The following is a 24,445-nucleotide window of genomic DNA, read 5'->3' as shown; positions in this document are numbered from 1 at the left end:
ATGCATGATTTGTGGTGGAACCTCTCACGCCAAGGACACATGTCCTGTGAGAGAAGATTCCAATAAATTTAAGTGCGCAAATTGTGGGGGCAATCATAAATCCAATTTCTGGGAATGCTCTTCACGCAAAAAAGTTTTGAATTCCCGTGCAAAATAGATGACGGGAAATTCCTATCGAATCTCAGATTCGACGGGTAGAAATTTTACAAACGCTCATAATTCGAAACCAGTTACCGGTCGAGCAATTCATCTTCTTCTTCTTCTTATTGGCATTACATCCCCACACTGGGACAGAGCCGCCTCGCAGCTTAGTGTTCATTAAGCACTTCCACAGTTATTAACTGCGAGCTTTCTAATCCAGGTTACCATTTCTGCATTCGTATATCATGAGGCTAGCACCATGACGATGATACTTTTATGCCCAGGAAAGTCGAGACAATTTCCAATCCAAAAATTGCCTAGACCGGCACCGGGATTCGAACCCAGCCACCCTCAGCATGGTCTTGCTTTGTAGCCGCACGTCTTACCGCACGGCAGTAAATACCAATTTTTCCAATGTACCTACACAGAAAAAAATAATTAAAAGTAATCAGCGCGTAAATAATAAAGACGTGGAAAATTACACTATTCTGGGCGTACATGGATCTTTTCCAACAAGTTCGCCCTAAATGTATGCAATTTACATAGCATTATGACACTTATTCATATAAAAAGTGGCATAATGCAAAACAAATTGCATACATTCAGGTGATAATATCGTTTAAATTTACACTCTTTTTGGCATTCCCTTTATGTGCACTTTCGTGTAAATTTCAACAACTTTTTCTATCTGTGTACGTATGCAAACATCGCTGCTGGTAGACAAAATTTCTCTTCTCAAAATGAAGTTTATACCCATGCCTAGAGGTGTGCGCCGGTCCAATATTCATCGGCGGCGGCGGCGTTTTCGGCGTCACGCCGATAGCCATTTTAGCCGGCGGCGGCGGCGGCGTGCATCGGCGTGGCGTTTTTTTTTATCACGTCCCTTAATTTTTTTGCCTTTTTCCTAAATATTTATTTGGAAATTATTTAGGACAAATCAAGCATCCGAAAGATATTCAATTTGCAAAAAAAACTAACCGCGATGGAAGTTTGTACTCTGATGGCTTTTCCGCAAATGTGACCTTATAATAATATGCAGTTAATTGTAATTTTCCTCGGGAACTACTCTGAAGTTTAGACAAATCTATGGAATTACCAAGAGAAGCTTTCAGCAAAAAATTCGTCATGAGAAACTCGTCAGAATTTTCACGAGAAATTGTTCTAAATTTCTACAGGAAAATCCTCGGAATATACACGGAAAGTTCTTGTCGAGTTTCTGTTGAGTATTCTTCGAAATTTACTTCATAATTGTAGGAAAGTGCGACTGATAGAATGGGTGTTTTAACGTTGGCTTGCTCAGACTAAAATAATTAGTCTCCGGAATTTGACGGGAACTTTAATAGAATTTCCGCGAATGATTGTTCAAAATGTAAATTTTAATATGAAAAAACGGAAAATTGTTCGGAATTTTTAAGGAATTTTAGGAAATTCTTTGTACAATAGATGTTTGCCAACTGAAACTTATTCAACTGCAATGCTTTCTAACTGCAATTTAATAGTTACATCAGTTTTGTAGTTATCGGACCGCTAAACTTCGAAACGATTTCAAATTCGATGATAGCTGCATTGCGCTATACAATCAAATGTACTTATATTGCATCTGAAGTTGTCGGACGTGACAATAGTTGGACGTTTAGAACTGCATTCGCTAACTAAAACAAAAACATGTTGCAGTTATCGAACGACTAGTGTATTGTCCATAAGACATTCTTGGGAAATTCAGTTGGCCGAAAGCGTCAAGCGGCCGAACTGATAATTTGGCCGAAAAAATCGTTTACCCTAACAGGTCGTTTGGCCGAATAGGTCATCTAATCAAGTCCTATTAAGCTGAACTTAACGTTTATCCGCAACTATTATCAGGTCGAAAATGGTTTGACAAAAAATGTAATTTGGTCGAAAGCGACATACAGCCAAAAGGAACATTCGGCCGAACTGGTAATTAGGCCGAAAAAATCATTTAACCAAATAAATCATTAGACCGAAAATGCCGTGTGGTAGGAATGGTCATTTGACACGAAAATATCCTTTCTGCAAAATACCCTTCCGGCCAAATGGCAATTTCTGTCAAATGACCTATTCGGCCGAACTTGTTTTTTATTCAATTCCGTCAAACGACACTTTTTGAAGAAGGTTGAAGAAGGACATTTTGGGCCAAATGGCTCTTTTCCCAAATGACAATCAACCGGCATTTTTGTAATAAACATTGTGAGCTGATAGAGCACTTATTCAACCAAAATGGTCTTCTACAATAAAAACTAGCTTATTCAGCCCTAATTGTTTGTTGGGTATTCAGTCAAACGACTTTTTCAGCCTGTTAGGACAAACTGTTACGGTCAAAATCCGGCCAAATGTTCCTGTACGTCGCTTACGACTCAACTACATTTTCTGTCAAACCTGTTTCGACCAGATAACAGTTACCGTTAAACGCTTAGTTCTGCTAATGGTACTCAGCTAGATTACTTTTGGCCTAAAAGCCAGTATCGACTTAAAAGTAGAGAGGCTACGAAATTTTGTTCAATGGTCAAATGACATTTTCCGCTGAATGGCCCATTCTGTCAAAAACCTTTTCGGCCAAACAGCATTTTCGGCCAACGATGCTTTCGGCCAGACGACCTGTTAGGACAAACGGCTTTCTGTGCCAAATTACCCGTCTGTCGCCTTCCGTCAATGGAATTTCCCAAGAATTTCTTATCGAAAATAGAAAGAATGTTTTGAAGTAATTCAAAACATTTCTTGAAAATTCCGAGCAATTTTCCAAAGAATTTTTGTTGAAATCTACATTTTGAACCATCTTCTGCAGAAACTTTGAAGAATTGGAAATGCCGGAGTTTTTCTCGTGAAAATTCTACAGCCTCCCGCGGATATTGCAAAAAAAAAACTGTTTTAAAGTTGGCTTTGCCAATCTAGCCGTCTAGTGATGAACTTCTCCCTGCGAAAAAAAGCAATCTAATAAAGAATAAAAAAAACTAACCATCTTAAATGATCTAGATTGAGGAAGTGTAAGTTTCGAAAAATTCTCAACAGAACTTTCCGTGCATATTCTGAATATTTTCCTAAGCAAATTTTGAACAACTTCCAGTGAAAACTCTGAAAATAATTTCCAAATGAATATTCTTGAAAAACTTGAAGAATTTTCTGACGAAATTCAAAAGATTCTCCCGTTAATGTGTTGAAAATATCCAAAATGACCGATTCAGCCGAACTTTCGATCGAATGTTCATTTCGGTCAAATGGCCCTTTCGACCAAATGACTATTTCGGCCTATTAAGCTATTCATCCAACCATTTCTTTCAGCCAAAGAAACTATCCGACCAAATGACATTCTATGCTAGATACCCTAGCAAAGTCTGAAAATGTAATGAGTGCATATATAAAACATATTTTGATTTTGACTTAAAATTGATTCATAATTTGTTTTCAAATATGAATAATCATGATTGATTACATATTTTGATCTAATTTTGCTGTAGATTACTAAACTGCATGATATGACATCAAACTGTGTACTTGTTTTGTTATCGGAAACCAATATCAAAATTAGTTTTCTATTTGCTCTCAATGACAGCAGGAATAGCTTTCGATTTGATGTCACAGTAAGACTTTTCTGCTATACGTTTTGTTACTCAACCGTTAAAACGACCAAAAAGATATCAAGTTAAGTAATAATAATCCATTATTTCACAACATTGAACCAAGTTATCGATTTGCTCTCAATCTTTGCTCGGATAGGCTTCTACCAAACAGTCTTTTCGGTTAAACGACATATTCGGCGAAACAACTTTCAGCCTTGTGATCTCCTTCCATATGGCTTTCTGCTGAACGCCTCTTTTCCATTCAAAAATTAATTTCAATGGTAAATTCTTTGGATTTCAAAGAGAAATCCTTCGCAATTTCCGCTCAAAGTTTTTCTTAGTTTTTACGGAGTGATTTTCAAAAATTCAAGTAGAAATTGTATGGGAAATTATACAGGAAATCCATTGAATGTTCAGAATTTCCACTTCCACTTCCAAAATTCTGCGGACATCTTCAAATTTGTATCGGCGTGGAAAATTATAGATAAGCGGCGTGACAATTTTTAAATGGCGGCGCGCCGATGCAAAAATGTCGGCGGCGGCGGCGTGCCAAAAACTGCCGGCGGCGGCGGCGTGGCGCGGCGGCGCACACCTCTACCCATGCCCCAACGGAAAATAACGGGCATGTTGTCGATTCAGGTAGCATGTCTGCTTCCGATATTGATTTTTTGCATCACATGATTGATTCAATGTTCAAAGCAAATACACAGATAGAGAAAGTTGTTGGAATTTACACGAAAGTAATGCACATAAAGGGAATGCCAAAAAGAGTGTAAATTTAAACGATATTATCACCTGAATGTATGCAATTTGTTAACATTATGCCACTCATAACGCTATGTAAATTGCATACATTTAGGGCCAACTTGTTGGAAAAGATCCATGTACGCCCAGAATAGTGTAATTTTCCACGTCTCTATTATTTACGCGCTGATTACTTTTAATTATTTTTTTCTGTGTAGGCTTCTATAAATAGTTCGTTTTCGGAGTGAAAGGATAGCCTTTTAGTGAAAAAAAAAAAAAACAAAAGCGTAAATGAACTTGATGTGTAATTTTTCATATTGCACCAATACTAACCTAAACTATTGCCGAAAATACCAATTGTATCAGACAAGTTGTTTCAAGTTGTTTCTATGTTTATTGGCGTTTTCGAAATATTTTTTATTATGCTTGTAAGGCTAGATTCAAAATGGCGAACCCATCATGCAAATTATCTTCATCTGTCTTTTTTTGCTTTTGCAACCGAAACAAAAAAAAAAATGCAAAAATAACATTTTGAAAAATAAATCGTCATTTTCGGTGAAATTTATAGTGAAACTTAACCTTGTATCGCTTAAACTTGTGTTCATAAAATCTTTTGTGATGTGGGGCACTTGGGATATTTTCAAAAGCTTCACCTGCTGTCAAAATCAATAGAAATTGAGAATTTTGAATTCGTCAGCATTATCCGGTTTCGTTTTACACCGCAGCGCAACGAATTAGTAGCTTTCGATTGCTCTCAACACTGCATTATATTTGAATAATAGAAGACTAAAAGGCAATGAAGTTAATTTCTGTGCTAATAAAATACAATAGTTGATGTTATATTTCTAGTGCATCGAAAATGGCAGAAACTGACAAACAAAAGAAAGGACGAAAGTCAATTAGCTTGTTAACTAAGATAACCATTCTGGATCATCTAGCTAATGGAGAAAGCTTCGCTTCTGTTGGCCGCAAGTTCAATTTGAATGAGGCTACCGTACGAACGATTCAGAACATGGGGCAAGATATACGAGATGCTGTTTCCCGCTCTTCAGATGCAAGGGCCAAGAGTGCATCATATGTAAAAGATCCGCTGATCGAGAAAATGGAAAAAGCTCTTCTTCTCTGGATTGAAGACATGAACCGGAAAAGGACTCCCATGGACGGACCCCTCATCCGTGAAAAAGCCAGCTCGATACACAATATGCTACAGCAGCGTGAACCATCTACAAGTAAGTCAGTAGTAAAAAAAAATACAGCAAGTGTTAGCTGGTTTGCCGGGATTGTGAAGAGGATCTCTCTTCACAATGTTGCATTGAAGGAAGAATGCGCATACGCAGACAAAATAGCAGCTGCTACTTTCCCTGCAATTTTGAAAGAAGTTATCATAGAAGTTAACTACACTCCAGATCCAGATTTTTAACTGTGACGAAATTGGGCTCTTCTGGAAGAAAATGCCTTCCAGAACTTATATGTCTCAGGCAGAGAAATGCGCTAGTGGGTTCAAAGCAGGATAACACTCCTACTTTGTAGTAATGCTTCGGGGGATCGGCTTCTTAAACCTCTTTTTATCAATCGAGCACTTCGTCCCCGTTCGATGAAGCACAAGGATTTTACTTCTCTGCCGGTATATTGGATGGTCAATGTGGGTCACAAACAGAGATATTTACAAGTAGACCTGTGCGCCGAAGTATTTGTGAACGGCGGCGGCGTAAGGCCATTTTTACACCGGCGCACAATGGTCGGAACCCGTGATTTGATGAACTTAATTGTTTTGTGCCCAAACGGCTGATGTGATCTAAATAGTGTCTTCAGAGAAAAAAATCACAAAAATATTGCCCATATTTGAGTGGATTTTATTTTTCAATAGTACCTACTATTGAAAAAGTTGAAAATCTAACTTTTTTCACGAACGTGATAAAAAAAAGTTTCTTCGGCAAAGTTGTAGATCTAGCAAAAATATGACATTTTACTAGTGAAACTTTTTTCCTACGATGAATACTTTTGGAGATATGAGCGTTTTTATGGAAACTCCCTTAATTTTAGAATTTTTGGTATAACTTTTTTTCTAAACAAAACTCAGATTTGTGATGTTCTACAAAAATGTGAGCACTAAAAAACTACGCGTTTTGATAAATATAAAACTTTGCTACGACAACTATATCAAAAGTTATGAAACTTTTAAAGTCAATTTCACACTGATTCCAATTGCGTATAGGGGAGAAGGTGGCAAACCGGCAAACAAGTACTCTTCTGAAAGTTCAGACTTCATACTATAATGTAATGAAAGTTTCGTGAGTGCCAATTTATAAACGAAGAATTGGAGTAATTCAAAAGTATGCAGTTTTCTTTAGAAAAATACACTATTTTTCAATAAGATGCGTATAAACGAGAGGGTGGCACACCGGGACACAATGTCAGGCACATTTTAGAAAGTTTTTACTTTATGGTTTGTAGGTGGGATGGATCAGTGAGTGCCAATTCACACACAAACCACTAGGGTCGGCTTCGACAGTACCTGAGAGAAGCTCTCGAAACGACACATAAAATTAAATAAATACTGTCGTCAGGCAACAAGTGAATTTAAAACAAGAAAATAACAATCAAAGTGTGCGCCACTTGAAAGGCCAAATTTTGTTCTGCGTTGTTATGTTGCCTTAGATAATTGGCTTGGACTGTCAGCTAGATCTCGGCTCAGCTAGACACGCACATTTTTTAAACCTGTTCTCCCCCACAGGACATTATTATACTCTTCTCCGTAATTTTATATGCATATATGGAAGCAGGGCCAGATTTAGAAGAGGGCCAGGGGGAGGGGGGGCATGGACCCGGGCCCCCACAAATATTATGTATCAAAACTAACTTTTTTTTGTACATTTTGGAGCCCCCACAAGCTGTCGGCCCCGGGCCCCCCTTCCGGCTAAATCCGGCCCTGGAATATGGGATGTTGTTGATCTCCCATTCCAGGTATTGACTAAAAAATCAATGATATCAATATTGTTTTCCCAAGAAAGTTGAAGCGCCATCTGTCTTCCAATGGACAATTTAATAAATGTGGCTTAAAAATATATAAATATTTAACATAATTATTCACTTAATTAGCACCCACGAAATAGCTATCACTACTGCAGCACAAGCTATCACATAACTATTCGACAATGTTTGCCATCTCTCTCCCTGTCTTCTTCTGTGACATCCGCCACTACACATAACTACTTATTCAATGTTTATTAAGTAATTTCATATTTACCAATTTCCAGGATTCTATACCAATCTACTATTTATGCCTTTGTATATCCAAGAAATTAGCTTAATAGTACTCTTATGCCATAAGAAAATTTATTTGACCAGACCGACAAATGAACCCAGCCATATCGACATTGCAGTCAAACATCTAACCGCTATAGGTCGAGAAAGGTCATAACTTCTTCGATATACGCATATGAAATTAACGAAGTAGATGTGCTTGTTCTGCGTCTCGAATGACCCGAGAATTGTCGATTTCGACACAACTCACAACACAACGATAGTGTATTTAAGATGGGAGGTATCGACAATTGTCACTTCATTCTAAACGCCTCACCTCACACGAGACACAGAATAAGCACAAGTTGTCAAAGGTGAGACTGTTGTTACAATTCTAGTTTTTTATGTGTAAATTGGCACTCACCAAACCCTCACACCTATAAACTCTATAATGAAAACTTTCTAAAATGTGCCTAATATTGTGTCCCGGTTTGCCACCCTCTCCCCTATACGCATCTTATTGAAAAATAGTGTATTTTTCTAAAGAAAACTCCATACTTTTGAATTACGCCAATTCTTCGTTTATGAAATGGCACTCACGAAACTTTCACTACTTTATAGTAGCTACCCTGCCGAAGCAGGGACACTCCCCATGCACCACATGTGCACAACTGTAGGTGTGTGGGTACAACCCACTGCTACCCTGCCGCCGAAGCAGCTTCTCCAAAGACCATTCGCTCCATGTGACCCTTTTTCGGGTGCTCACTCTAACACTCCACTGCAATGCCTCGAGGTGTCGATGGGATACCTCGACTCCTACCTCAGCATGTGCAGTCCATACTCAGACTTCTGCTGCGCTTCGAGGTGACAATAGCGGCGGCGACACGCTATGACACTCCTGCCTCAGCACAACCAGATCACTCACTCCCTGCCGAAGCAGCTCACGCACTACCCTACCGAAGTAGGGACACTCCACATGCCAATTGGCACTCCCTGGGCTTGTGCTTTTGAAGCGGCACACAGTCGCTTTGATAGAGTCCGCTTACGGGCACTTGTGGTTTTTTGGGAGGGATTTTAACAGAGCCCACTGCTAAATCCCACCACGCCCTAGGCAGTTCTCCCTGACTCGCAGACAGCTGGGGAGGGGTCGTCAAGCCCTTGGACATCATGCTGTCCCTGCTGTCCCTGCTGCCCCCATAGTATGAAGTCTGAACTTTCAGAAGAGTACTTGACATTGTGATTCGGTTTGCCACCTTCTCCCCTATACGCTATTTAAATCCGTGTGAAATTGACTTTAAAAGCTTCATAACTTTTGATATAGTTGTCGTAGCAAAGTTTTATATTTATCAAAACGCGTAGTTTTTTAGTGCTCACATTTTTGTAGAACATCACAAATCTAAGTTTTGTTTAGAAAAAAAGTTATACCAAAAATTCTAAATTTAAGGGAGTTTTCATAAAAAACGCTCATATCTCCAAAAATATTCATCGTAGGAAAAAAGTTTCTATAGTAAAATGTCATATTTGTCCGTCTAAGACGAATTAAGTACTGTCCATTTAATTCCACTAGTTAATTTTCGTAATCTTTGCAGATACGTATTTCGACCACAACTGTGTGGTCGTCTTCAGTGTCTTGTACTTGACTCGACTCGGCAAGTCGAGTCAAGTACAAGACACTGAAGACGACCACACAGTTGTGGTCGAAATACGTATCTGCAAAGATTACGAAAATTAACTAGTGGAATTAAATGGACAGTACTTAATTCGTCTTAGACGGTTTAATACATTCCACTAAAAGAGCTTAATATATTTTTCCGTCATATTTTTGCTAAATCTACAACTTTGCCGAAGAAATTTTATTTTAACACATTTGTGATAAAAGTTAGATTTTCAACTTTTTTAATAGTAGGTACTATTGAAAAATAAAATCCACTCAAATATGGGCAATATGTTTGTGTTTTTTTCTCTGAAGACACTATTTAGATCACATCAGCCGTTTGTTCACAAAACAATTAAGTTCATCAAATAACGGGTTCCGACCATTGGGCGGCGTCACGCCGCAAGCAATGTTCGGCGGCGGCGCGATTCGGCGTGAAGAATTTTTAGTTGAGAAAAAAAGTTTCACGCAGCAAGCCATATGATGCTTTTTATTATTTTTTTGTACAATTACTAGCTACAGTCAGACTGATGAAGTGAACATCCTAATAGGTGTAGCTTGTATGTCTACAGCAAAAGTTTACATCAAATCCTCCACTAGCATATTGCCGCATCACAGCACATAAGTTTATTGGAAAGTAATTTGGATACTAATAAAGAAATTCGTTTGGAAATTCCTTAAGATATTCCTCAGAATATTCGAAAAAGGAATTTCCCTAATGAATTCCTTCAGAACTTCCTCTAAGAATTCCCTTAAAAATTTATTTGGGTATTTCTTCGGAAATTCGTTCCGAAATTTCTTCAAAAGTTCCTTCAGGAATTTCCTTAGAAATTACTTTACGGAGTCTTTTGGGAATTTCTTTAGAAATTCATTCGAAAACTTTTTTTAGGAGTTCCCTTGAAAATTCTTTAGAAAATTTCCATGGAAAATCTTTCATGAAGAATACATACTGACACTGTTTTAGGAATACATTCGGAAATCCCTTTTGGAAAAATCCTTTGGAATTTGATTTAGGATTTTTTTTTAGAAATTCCTTCAGGAATTTGTTTTTGGAATTTCTAATACAAATTTCTAAAAATTCTTCCAGTAATTCCTCAACAATTTCTTTTAAAATTCTAGGAAGATATTTTTGGTATTCTCTCGAAATTTCCCTCTGGAATTTATTTAGAACTTTCTCCAGGAATTCTTTCCAAATTTCCTATAGGAATTCCTTCGGACAATCCTCCTGAATTTCCTTTAGCAACTTTTCCAGATATTCTTGTAGATCTCCGAAAATTTCTTTTAAAATTCCTCTAAGAATTCGTTCGGGAATCTCTTCTGAAATTCTTTTGGAAAATCTTCGGAAATTTTGTTCTTCGTTCCGGAGTTATTCCTGCAGAAACTTTGTATAGTTTACTGAAGGATTTTTTTAAATACTTACTGGAGGAAGTTCCAAAGAAGTCTCTGAAAAATAAATAAAAGGCCTTCCCGGAAGGTTTTCTGAAGAATCCTTGGAGGATTGTCCAAATTAATTCCTGTGCCTTTTGTAAAGAGATTTTTGAAGAAATTCCTGGAGGAACTTCGACTCTATTCTTGAAGGAATAACCAAACGAGAACCTGAAAAGATTTTCGAACAGAATTTTAAATGAAGGATTTTTAGTGGATGTCCCAAACAAATAGCTATTGGAATTTAAATAGAAATTCCTATAATACCCTAAGAATTTCTTCGAAAACCTGGACAGTAGTGAAACAAACTCAGTTTTGACTCTAGAAACAAGACTACATGCCAAGAAAAACTCCCAAAATATCGAGATTGTGGATATTCTCAAGAATTCCTTGGGAATTTACTGCAGGAGTTCCTTCGAAAATTTTTACAGATTTTTTCGTAAATACCTTGAATAATTCCATAGAAATTATATTCAGGAAATATTTCGGTAAGACATTAAGAAACTCATTCTAATATACCTTCAAAAATTTTATTAGGAATTCCATCGGGAATTTTTCTAGGAATTCCACAAACGTCCACAAATGAAACCAGCTTTTTCTTTGAAATTTCCCTTAGGGATTGCTTCGGAACTTCTTAGGACCTTAAGAATTATCTTAAGGAACTCTTCTGGAAATTCTTATAAAAATTCTTCTAAGATTGATTTTGACAATTCCATCAGGAATCCCTTCAGAAATTCTTTTTGGAATTGGAAATAAAAATTTCTACCCATGTAGATGGGTACACTTCCCCACAGTTGGAATGGATTTGACGCACCTTCCTCAAAGAAGCCAGCCCTCGAAAAGCATAAAAAGGATTGCGAATCAATCCATTAGTCTGTTGGATTACACTGTTGAAAGGAGATCCCGAGGGCTTCACGTAAGTGTCACTGCTCACGGGTCGGCCGCCTCCATTTTTTGCCATTCATACAGCAGTGCATTTGAAGCAGAATTGTATTTAAATTCGATTGTAATTTTGGGTGGAGCCGCATGCAGAGCAAAACTCAAGCCAGAATGATGGAAAACTGTACATACACACATACTTTTGAAAAATTCCTTCGGAAATTGTTTTAACAATTCCTCTGAAACTTTTCCAGGTATTCCATAAAACATTCCATTCCCTCGGTAATTCTTCTAGTAATTCTTTCGGAATTTTCTCCACCATTTCCTTCCAAAATTCTAGAACAAATTTTCAGATATCAGATATAATTTCCAAAGGAATTACCAACATCCTTTCAATTCCTATAAGATTTTTTTGGACATTCCTCCTGAATTTTCTCCAGGGATTCCTCCAGAAAATCCTCCAAAAATTACTACGAAGATAGATTCAGAAATTCCTCAATACTCTAAGCAATTTCTTCAGGTTCATTCCTTCAGAACTTTCTACAAGACTTCCTTCGGAAAATATTTCAAGTAACCCCATGAATTTATTTGGGTATTGTTTATCAAAATATAGTATTGCGTATTTATTTATTAGTCTGTTGGATTACACTGTTGAAAGTAGATTCTCTCTATCCCTCGTGCTTCGCGTAAGCGTCTGTACTCTGCCTCGGATATTCATCTAGTATTTCCTTCGTAATTTTCTCCGCCATTTGCTTCCAAAATTCTAGGATGAAATTTCGGATATCTCCGTATGAATTCCTAGAGCAATTTCCAAGAGAACTCCTGAAGAAATTCCCGACATTCTTAAATTTCTTCAAGAATTTTGTTGGACATTCCTCCAAGAATTCCTTCAGAATTTTCTCCAGGGATTCCATCAGAAAATCATTCAGAAATTACTACGGGGATAAATCCAAAAATTCCTCAAAACTCTAAGAATTTTCTTCAATTATTCCTTCAGAACTTCCTCCAGGATGTCATTTGGACATTATTTCAGGAGAACCAAGAAATTTCTTTGAGCATTTTTAATCAAAATAAATGAAACCCGTTTTTTTTTACAGAGAAATTCTAGCAATTTAAGTACAAAGAGGAGTGAAGGAAATGTTCAATTTGATGGGTCACGTGTCCTATCGTGCTCCAGCTCCAAGAACCCGGATAAAAATTTACAGTAACTTGAATGACATAACCCATTAAAATACAATAAATTGTGTGGTAAACAATATAAACTATTGTACGCTTATTGTAAAATGTACACGGTTGTAAAAGATCTTTATTGTACTTACATTAACATATCAATATATTTAAATGTTACCAATACATTCTATTATATTTTTATTGTTCGCTTATGTTTGGTATTGCACATCCAAAAACTAAACAAATTATGAAAGTTTTCGGTTTGGATGATCTGGAAATTCGTCTAATGTAATTGAATTAATATAATTTTGGAATACAGTCGCGATTCGCTGGTTGGGCCACGACCTCGGCCCAACTAACGAATTCGGTTTTTTAGTTGGGCCAACTGACAGCCATTTGAACACGTGTATTTCGACTTGAACATCACAAATGATGTCCAGTGACGCCCAATCCAGTTTTCCGTGTTTACATTGAATTTTGACGTACGGTTGCTTTTTAGTTGGGCCATGGCCCAACCAGCGGAGGACCAACTAAAAAGTGACCCAAGTATTAAGATCCCAACCAGCGAATCCCGACTGTATTTCATGGGTTTATTATATTGTTGAAATAACAATTGAAAACAATAAAATTACAAAGCTTTGCTTATAAAATGAAAAAAAAATGTTATACCGATTCTCAAGTAATATATTTTCATATTGCAAGTCTAGAAATGTTATGCAATAAAAATTGGAATTCAAAAAAATAGAGGGAACAAAACTTTTGCTTATCATTTTACTCGGAGAATGGCTGGATTCATTTCAGCGTGTACAGTTTTGTTTATAATTAGTGAAGAGATGAAATTAATAAAACTGTATGGTGCAGAAAGTGTCTTTTTCATTACAGTTTCTGGTGTTGGGCAACGGTAGATCACTATGGCTTCTGTAGCGTGGTAAGTATCTAAAGTGTTAGAGCGCGTTAGTGCATCATTACTGGGCCTGAGCGCGAGTATTTTGATCACACTCGCCGTGCTGTCATTTTAGATTAGTCAAACTTTTCGCATCGGTTACTATTTTGGTTATCATTTTGGAGGCTGCACTCCGTACCGGTAACGTTTGACATTTGGTAGTTCATCAAATAGCAGCGGTGTTATCGCGCTGCCAAATTTGGTTTAGCGCGTTTAGTAGCGACCGGTAAATTGTCAAGTAATGATACTGGGCTGGCAAACGGCTTATACTCACCACCGGTAATCGTAATCTTATACTACAAAAGTTCAATGTACATAATGGACGCAGTAGTTCATCCCGAACAAAAAATAAATAAAAAAAATTATCGTCATAATACCTGATGACATACCTGGTAACATGTATCCTTGTTCCTTTACAGAAATGAAGCTTATGATGAAATACTGATGCTTGGCCAATCTCACCAACGGGATATAATAAGAACTGATGCAGGTATTTTTTTCTTTTCTTCTCGACGAACTTTTTCTAATAAAACTAACATCCTTTTATAATTTACATTTTTCACAGGTTTATAACTACATGTATTGTCTATCCGGAACAAAGTTAGTACGCTTTTTATACCGAAGTTGGATTTTTCTCCAGATACAGGCAACTTACCTAACTTCGAAAGTAGTGCGCTGGATTCGCCTGAAGATGCGCTAAACAACACATCAATAAGTTTGACCGATAGAACTTTGGAAGAAAGTTCGGTTCGGAAGTCCCGACAGCAAAGCAAGGTAAAATGAGTGAAAATGAAGTTTTAAACTGATTTAAAATAAAATAATTTGTAAAGCAAATAATTGTATTGTATTTTTATTGTAATGTTGGAGAATAATGTATTCTAAATCCTGTTGTATTACTATTGTAAAACAATAGAAACAGTAATTGAAAACATTTAAAACACAATGTTTTCTATTATTTTGTCGCTCGAAATCATCCCATTGAAGAACCGTAAAATCAATTGTTTTGCTCAAAATTTTGTATGGAAAATTTTCGATTTTTTTATTGTAAAGATACATAACAACCCCCCTTTTTTATTGTAGAAGTCCTATTTACCATTCATTTTATCGTGGAAAACCATTATTTCTCATGTGATTTTATTGTCAAAATTCCATTATATTCAATGGTAAAAATTATGTCTTAAATGGTGTTGTAACAATAAAATTTATGATATTTTAATGATATTTTTTATCCGGGAAGCCAAGTTACCATTTTTTATTCGCATATCACGAGGCAATCACATTGATACTCCATGCTCAGGGAAGTTTAAAAAAATCCTACCAGACTGGGAATCTAAATCCAACTTTCATAGTGTTGACTTTTAACTAGCCGCGAATATAAGCACTAAATCAATTAAGATACCTATGTAACATTAATAGAGGTAATAAACTATAGAGGAAGATTGTTGCTGTCGTCACTGGCGAAACATCTTTTGCTGGCGAGGATAGGGCACTAAATGTCAACGAAGGAAAAATCAGTACGTTTTGACAGGTACCCAACATGTTTGGGAACGATAACAAAATGAAACGCAGCCACAATCGTCTATAGTTTATTACCTCTATTGTAACATTCAAACCTTTAAAAAGATGACGAACCACCCAATGCGACCAGAATGAGGTTATTCCTCATGAAGTTACATATGAGATTAGAAGTTCATCACTACGCTCGTTGATTTGTAGGTCTGTTGCCAAGAAGTTCTTGAATGACCTCGCATTTAACACGCCAATGCCGGTAAAAGTGACAGAGATAAAAACAAATCTGCTAAAGGTATAACAGCTATTTAATTAATGCCTGATATGTTGCCTTGGTTCAGTAGATGCAAACACACTATATACTGTGATTTTTGTGTTGGCCAATCATCGGCGTGAAATACGAAATTCGGCGGCGTGGAGCCAATCGGCGTATGGCGCGCCGCCGACACCTTCACCGGCGTCGGCGTACGTCAATAAGTGTCGGCGGCGGCGGCGTGGCGCGGCGGCGCACAGGTCTATTCACAAGATGATTCAACTCATGGTGTTTTCTTCCAGAGGTTCAGTCAAACCTCCATGAGTCGATGTTCTATGACTCGATGTCGACTCATGGAAGCAAATTATAACACTTTAAAAAATATTTTCTGGGCTACTGTGGTGGCCCCTGAAGCAGCTTTCCAAGGTTTTTATATTCCACAACTCGATATTTCCATGAGTCAATGGTCCCTTCAATATCGACTCATGGAGGTTTGACTGTAAAAGAATACCTGGAACAAAAAGGTCGGGAGTTTAAGGTACTATTGCTTCTGGATAACGCTCCAGACCACTTAGCAATTGCTTATCCAAACGTAAGAGTTATGTTCCTGCCACCCAATACTACGTCGTTGCTGCAGCCATTAGACCAAGGTATAATGGCAACATTCAAACGGTATTATGTAAAATACTCGTTTCGCCATATCTTACAGACCGTTGAACAAAACTCAGTGTCTGTCATGGAAGCCTGGCGGCATTTCACAGTAAGTGACTGTGTTAAGCATATCGCCAAAGCTCTGTCAGACATGCGCAAATGTACGTTGAACGTTTGCTGGAAACACGTGTGGTCTGAATATGTCACCTCAAAAGAAGTGGATTTAGTTGATGACGTATGTTCTCAAATAATACTCATGGCACACGCAGTAGGCGGCGAATGCTTCGATGACCTCGGTCAAAAAGACATTGATGAACTTGTGGCAGATACTGTATTCCAGATTGAGGATTTACTAGAAATTGTGGAAATGGAGGAAGCAGAACACCTTGATCCAGATCATGGACCAAACGAGTTGGCCACCGATTCACTCGGGACTATCTTCTTCTTCTTCTTATATATAAAATGAAATGGTCTGTGTTCGTATCCGCATAACTCGAAAACGGCTGGATGGATTTTTTTCATTTCTTCAGTAGGAACATTCGTCATAGTTTTCGACGGGTTTATATGATATTTCCTAATGCGAAAATTACGAGTAAAGTTGAGCAAAATTATGAAGAACTAAAATTGTGATTCCTATGCGAACTTTGCATGGGCAGTTCGAAACGCACATTCTCGCCTACTATGCAGGACAACGTCTGCCGTGTCAACTAGGTCTGGATAAAAGTGTGTAAAACGCGTCCAAAAAGCTCACTCATTCAATGCACTTATCCTTAACCGATTTGCTCGCAACAAAGAGCATTCGTCGTGAAATTCTTTTACATTATTTTCTAATAAAAATGGACTGGATTGGATTTTTATAAACAACAAAAGATACTTTATCGCTGCGTGTATTAATCAGATTTACACAACTACACATTTTTCTCAAATTTCATCTGAATTACTCAATAATAATGAAAAGTTTAGTACCGTGTTACACTTCAATAACGTCACTTTATTTGAGTTTTACATTTTTCATACAAAAAGCGTTACGAAGAGAGAGGTTCGAGGGGTTCAACAATTACAATTTTGACATTACTTCATAATAGATATTTAACAATAACGTATAGTTTGAATAGTGTGTTTAATAACTTCTTGTCACAATAGCTTTTATTGTTACAGAATAAAAAATATCAAATAAATGAAATTCGATTTCGTCGGTGTTACAAAAAAAATTCCTCCCCTTGTTTCCTTGATATCTCTCGTGGGGGCGGGTGGTGGCTTCAGTAACAACTTTTTCCACACTTCCTTTACGGTATTCTCTGATCTTTCTCAACGGTCAGTGCTGGGGTAATGATTAGGCAGACTTTTTAGATCAACGATTCTCTGTTTTCCAGAATCTTAAATCCGCATGAATTGAAAGAAGGACCTCCGTCCGATTCTTAAATGTCAGGGTGACCAGAACGTGAGCACATCTCCACCAGTTTGAGCAATTCGATTCCAATTCTCGTTGCATTTTTATCCATTCCTCCTACATCCATTTGAAAAACTGTCTATCATCAATAAAAAGATGTGGAGGTGGAAATGGAAGAAGTTGATTTGATCTTGGAGAATGGCAAGACAGAAAGTTTTTCATTTAGAACAAAATGTATCTTTGGAACTTACGTGTGTAGCGCATGGACCATAAGTTCGAAGGAGTTGGTAAAAATAAAGTCTAGTTGTCCACATAGCTGTTGACTTGAAATATCACACTTCTAGACCAGATGTGGTCTATTTTTTAAGTCAAATCATAAATCAGGATCATAAAAGATATTTTCGGGGCTTTCCTTGGCCTATAGTGGTAGAAAGCGCGACAACAAAGCAAGACCAGGCTGAGGACGACTGGGTTCGATTTCCAGTCAGCTCTAGGAAATTTTCTCGGCTTCACTGGACATCAGAGAATTGTGATATTCAAATACGAAATGGTAACTAGGATTAAGATATCTTGCATTTCATAATTGTGGAAATACTGCAATGTGGCAACGTCCAGTGGAGGATGTGATGCCAACAAAGAAGTAGAAAGGTGTTTTCGTTTTGAAATACTTTCACAGCATAGCTTAGGGTTTGCGAAGAAAAGTTCTATACTATTCCAAAAACAGTTTGGAAGTCAATGTGAAGTTAATTCTAATCTCAAATGCACAAGGAGTTGCGATAGTTCAGAGCAGAGTGATTAAGAATCCAATAACCTTAAATCTTCTGAAATTGCACACGAGCTTCACATAATCACTTTTAACTTTGTGCTACCGTTCAGTGCTCACTCACCTTCCACTCAGCAGAACCGTACGCAACAGGTTAAACAATTGTTCCTGTCTATTCGCCATTTGAAGAAGCTATTCGTAACCATACCACCGTATCCGCACCTGTAAAGTTCTTTAGCTAGGTCACGGTTTGCTGGCTAGCGTCAGTTTTGTAAAACTGTTGCAAGCTTCTATTCGATTCGCGCACTTTGCTAGGGTGGATGGAAGTTTTGCTTCAAAAAAGAACAGCATTTAATTCAATTACCTGCCTTGCTACCTTTGCTATGTGGATGATGATAATGGACTTCATCCACAATGGGCCAAGATTAACAGAAACAGTAGCACGTTGAACGCGGTGGTCTCTGGAGAGACGGGACGACATCAAGTACTTTTAACGCGCGGTTGCCTATCCAATTGGATTCGCAGCCTGGATGGCATCATCGTGCGGGCAATTGGATACCGAGGGGATATATCGGGTTACCATTTTATCGTGGCTACCGAATCGGGGTGTCGGTCGACGACGGAGTGATGTCTCGCTCGCTATGCTATGCGTGAGTAATTCGATAAATGGAAGTGCGCAAGCAAATTGGATCAACGCGGGGCGAACAGTCAGCCGAGTGTGGCACATCGAACGGACGGAACGGATCGCCCCTGGAGTTGCTCTCAATTTATTTCCGTTAAGTCGTTTCTGAGTTTACAAGGCATGAAGTTGTGCGATGTGATCGCTAGTTGGTGGGAGCATAATTGGAAATGATACACGCTGTTGATTAATGTTGAGATGATCAGATGATGATGATGATGAAATTATGCGAAAGTTTTTTCTAGTTTTTTCGTATTAAGAATGAAGCAATTTAGAAATCAAAGTTAATAATCTATGAGGTCTAGGAGAACCGTAAAGTAGCTAACTTATTTTAGAGAGAAAGGTTTGCATGGACTGTAACGATCTATGAAATTTTTAGAATTTTCATGCAAAAATGGGTTATTGACGTAGGACTTACGTCTCTCTTCACTATACCGGGTGTCATTTCAATATTTCTAAATCGACCGCGTTACGCTGTCTTGAAAGATTTTGAATGATAATAGCGTTTGTCCTAGTGAACGGATCTCGTCGGAAAACCCCTTAATCGACAGATCTTAAGTATGCCTTTCATATTCATACTTGATATGACCCGAAAAACTTGTTTCAATAGGCCTAAAACTGTTTTCGAAGCTAAACATTGACTGCACTGAAACCTATAAATATGGGTGCCGCTTGTTCCTCGCGTCATTTGTTCGCTTGATTCTGATGGGTGCAGATGCTAGCGGATAAGCTGCAACTGCGCACCAAAACAAGACATAAAAGAGGGTGACGCAATTTTTCCTTCTCATTCTGTTCAGAACATCATTCTGTTCATCAATCATCATCCGCCGAGGCCACCATCAGCTAAAGCATGCCAGTGGAGCCGCAGAAAATGTTCCAGAAGCAGCCCATTCTACAAACCCGTCACCGCAGCAATGCCGAGGAGATACCGGCAGCAGCAGCAGCAGAGTCGAGCCGAAACTAGCCGGCATCAATGAAGAGCCGAGACCGGCCGGCATTGGTATCGGGCCGAAACAAGTTGAAGAAAATCAAGAGAAAGAACTGCAATGTTCTTGAAGAAATCGCGTGTGTGTTTTGGTTTCGAGTAAAGAACCCCCCTCGGTCAACCAGTTCCCCGAAAGGAGTTAATTTTCCGCCCTTATCAGGGCCAAGAGAGTTAATAATAATTTTCGCAATTGGGTGGCATTCGTCACTGGTTCGTCGCATGCTGCATTAAGGCAATTCGCATCCCGCTGGTTCCATTGAAGAAACAGCACACGTCAAGCGGATACGCTGCATGAAGACAGCTTTGGTTTCGCGCTCCACCCGGAGCACCCAACATTAGTTTTACAATCCACTGCAACATGACGCAACAGATGGACATAGAAAATGTTTATTTTCAAAGCATACGGTTCTTCTGAGAGCCATTGATAGACTTCCCGGGTAGACGAAAATGGCTCATTAACAGTAAAACGTGATATTGATAACAAAACACGATATTAACTTGTTTGAAATAAGAGTACAAATATCAAGCGAAAATAACACTACTAAAGAGTTCTTAAAAATTCTAAAATACTCTAGAGATAAAATGTTATACGCGAATAGCAGATTTTCAAGATTTTTTCATAACCGTTACATAACAAGAACTGTGTCATATAATGAAATAAATCACAAAAAATTCCACTATTAGATGAAAAATCGATTGAGAGCTTTTCTTTTTGAGATATTTTTTCCTATATTGCTCATGAAAATTGTTAAAATAATGTTTGGGCTGTTATCGCCGATTTTTTTATACAAATTAGGTGACGCGAGAGATTTGGATATATCATACATCTTCAAAGGCACGGTCAAGTCAAGTCCTACGTCCACTTCGCGGTTATGTCACAGACATTACCCACTGTTCGTTTTGACGTAGGACTTACGTCTCTCTTTACTATACCGGGTGTCATTTCAAAATTTCTAAATCGGCCGCGTTACGCTGTGTTGAAAGATTTCAAACGTTAATAGCTTTTGCCCTAGTGAACAGATTTCTGCAGTTAACCCCTCAATCGACAGCTTTCAAGTATGCCTTTCATATTAATGCTTGATAATATCCGAAAACTTGTTTCAATAGGCCTAAAACTGTTTTCAAAGCAAAACATTGAATTCACGAAAACCTATAAATATGGGTACCGCATCATTCTTGCATCATTCCATTACCACGTTCTGATTGGTGCAGACGTCAACGAATGAGCTCACGCTAGGTCTGCTAAGAAGGCATAAACCGAAACAGGCAAAGCAATAACAGCATCGTATCGTCGGAATTTTTGAACGGTTGCATCATCGTCTCAGCCACGCATTCGCAAACCTAAAGCCTTTTTAAGAGCAAGGCAGAATCGTTAGCATTCTCAGGTCAGCATCATCGGCATTTTCAGCCCGGCATTGTCGAGAAGCCAACAGTAAGCGCGGCACGGCGGTGTGTGACGATAGAGTGTCGACGACAACACTACTGATCAAGTTTTCTCGTCCGATGGCAGCAGCGGTTAAGCGTTTGGTATTCCTGCAGACATCGATTCATAATGTTTTAAACAATCATAAACTCCCAGTTGAACCGCTCAAGAGGAAATTTACATCTAACATTGTGAATGGATCTTTTCAGAACCTCTAATATACTTACTAAAGAGTTTTTCGCAATAGAATCATTTTGAAAATGTAGTACAATAAACTAATTAGAGAGCGTTTGCGTGACAATTTTATTAATTCGCGTTCCTGGCGATGAATTGTTACAAAATTCTGTCTTCCTCGCTCACGACAAAAGAAAATGCGTTTCTTATTCTAAGATTTCAACGAAAATTTTTGAAATTTCTCCATTAGAATTCAATTGATTTATTTGTTTATGTGAATAGGTAAATAGCTACTGAATTTTGTGTAACTTTCAAACGTTGGTATAAAGCTTTTAAATATACTTGGTTAACGTGATTTTGTGTTTCAGCAAGTATACTCTATTACCACCATTACCACTCTAGCTAATTTGAAGAGTTAACGCAGTAGCGTCGCGGTATCACAAAAGACAAGCAATGTAGTGAAGAGACATTGCGAGGGGTGCTTAATAGAGGTTTTGAATAAACAAATTACTAATAATTCTAAAAAGCATGGAAGTAGTCGTTTCCAATATCAATACCTATAGTCAAACTCCATAGATGCAAAAGTAAGAAGTTAAATATAAATACGTTACGTTTATACAAGTCCTACGTCTACTCGCGGTTATGTTGAAAACATTACCCATTGCTCGTTTTTTTTTCTTTGGAACATATGTTTATCAGAAATAAATGCGTATATTCGGGGCCCTCCTTAGCCGTTTGGTAAGATGCGCGGATACAAAGCAATACCATGTTGAAGGTGGCTGGTTTCAATTCCCGGTCCGGTCTAAGAAATTTTCTCGGCTTCCCTGTGCATAAAACTATCATCGTGTTAGCTTCATGATATACGAATGCAAAAATGGTAACATGGCTTAGAAACTTGGCTGAAGGAACATCAAGCTACGACGTGGCAATGTCTCAGTGGGGGATGTTATACCAATCAGAGGAAGAAATGCATGTACATATCATACATATCTGACATAAAGCGTGTTGAGCTTTTTTCCAATTTATACTTGGTAATTAATTTAAGTTAAAATTAAAAAAGAGTTACTCAAGCTTTCAATAAATCATTGAGCATGGAACGTTTCTTTGGTTGACGCATTCACAATTCAAAATGCATCTGGTATTAAATAACTCCCCTCTCGGTGCGTCAGTTCTTTTTCGATGTTTCCACCAAATACAAGAAATTAACAGCTGTTGTCGCTTTTGACGATCCACGTCGGTGTGGGGGCCCGGCGTCGGACCGGTTTGTTGACATTCTCAGTTGAGATTTTCGTCAATCGACAACAGATTTTCACAGATCTGCGTTATGAGGAATTTATTTTTAGCTGGTGTATACACTTTTGTTTTACTTCTGTTGCGGATGACTGCCGGCTTCAAAACCGTAGTTTAAAATAAGGCATCGGAACTGAAAATTCAACTAAGTCCCCTCTTTTGGTTGGATGTGGTAAATGGGAGTTCTTATGCTACGATCGGGATTTAGGCATGAATGCGAATGATATAAATAATACAGAATCAGAGGTCTTTCGTTTTCATCAGACGTATCAATGTTGATACAATTTCTTTGGCGAGACTTCAATTTCAATTCAAGCCTTCAGTATGGTTTGCCTTATTTTTACCACAGCCAGAGTTAAGCTGGGACACGATGGGGCACATGACCCACCAAATCTAATATTTTCCCTGAAATTTAATTATGTACGACAAAATTGCTCTGAATTAATTCTGAAATTATCCAGGATTTTTTTGACGTAGGACTTACGTCTCTCTTTACTATACCGGGTGTCATTTCAAAATATTCAAATCGACCGCGTTACGCTGTGTTGAAAGATTTTAAACGTTAATAGCGTCCGTCTCAGTGGACGAATTTCTGCGGTAAGCCCCTCAATCGACAGATTTCAAGTATGCCTTCCATGTCCATGCTTGATAAGACCCGAAAAACTTGTTTCAATAGGCATGAAACTGTTTTCAATGAAAAACATTGAGATCAAGGGAACCTATAAATATGGGTACCGCATAATTCTTGCATCATTCCATTACCACGTTCTGATTGGTGCAGACACCAGCGAATGAGCAGCCACTGGGTCTGCCGAGAAGCCATAAAATAGCGCAACGCGATTTTTTCCTTTCATTCTGACCGGGACAAGCGAAGCAACCGCATCATCGATTGAACAGCACTCACACCTTTTAGCAGGGAATGAAGTCTGCACCGACCGCTTTTTCGGCTCGTCACCATCGAAGCGACCATCATCATCCGAAACCTAGCCAGCACATCAGCAGTCCACCCTACAGACCCGACAAAGCAGCAATGCTGAGCAGATACCGGCAGCAGCAGCAGCAGAGTCGAGCCGAGACCGGCCGGCATCGGTGCTGAGCCGAGACAGGCTGAAGAAAAGCCACATGATGCAGCATGTATGTCCAAAAAACAAACGGTTCTTCAGAGAGCCAATAATAGAGATCAATATCAATGCTTTCAATACCCTTCGGGATAGAAATTGTACTTGGGTGCCAAATCCAATATTCTAGAGATAAAATTTTATGCGTGATTTTCATAAATAGCGTCAAAACTAACAGTGGATAATTTTTCTGATTTAACCGCGAGGTGGACGAAGGACTTCGCTTGACCATGCCTTTAAAGATTCATAAGATGTCCAAATCTCTCACATAATCTTATTTGGATAAAAAAAACACCGATAACAGCTCAAACATTAATAAACTATCAATCGATTTTTCATCAAATGTTGGATTTTTTGGTATTGATAAAAAAATATGTAGAAAAACATTGTTTGATACTGACTGCACACAAAGCGAACGTGACTGAATGATCGTCCCATG

At 38.2% G+C, this 24,445-nt stretch overlaps 1 protein-coding gene and 1 long non-coding RNA gene across 6 annotated transcripts in view; one reads left to right on the top strand and one right to left on the bottom strand.

Moving 5' to 3' along the window:
• The window catches only part of LOC134220371 (dihydropyrimidinase), a 117,671-nt gene that overhangs the window by 71,321 nt on the left and 21,905 nt on the right, over window positions 1–24,445 (bottom strand). The window lies entirely within an intron of this gene.
• Window positions 13,607–14,469, top strand: LOC134220748 (uncharacterized). The gene is made up of 3 exons (XR_009982041.1): window positions 13,607–13,756; window positions 14,191–14,261; window positions 14,337–14,469. It is a non-coding gene; the product is annotated as an uncharacterized LOC134220748 (long non-coding RNA).

Source organism: Armigeres subalbatus, chromosome 3, assembly GCF_024139115.2.
Source record: "Armigeres subalbatus isolate Guangzhou_Male chromosome 3, GZ_Asu_2, whole genome shotgun sequence".
NCBI lineage: Eukaryota > Metazoa > Arthropoda > Insecta > Diptera > Culicidae > Armigeres > Armigeres subalbatus.
The sequence above is the reverse complement of the archived record's forward strand: the minus strand, read 5'-3'. Positions and strand labels throughout refer to the sequence as shown.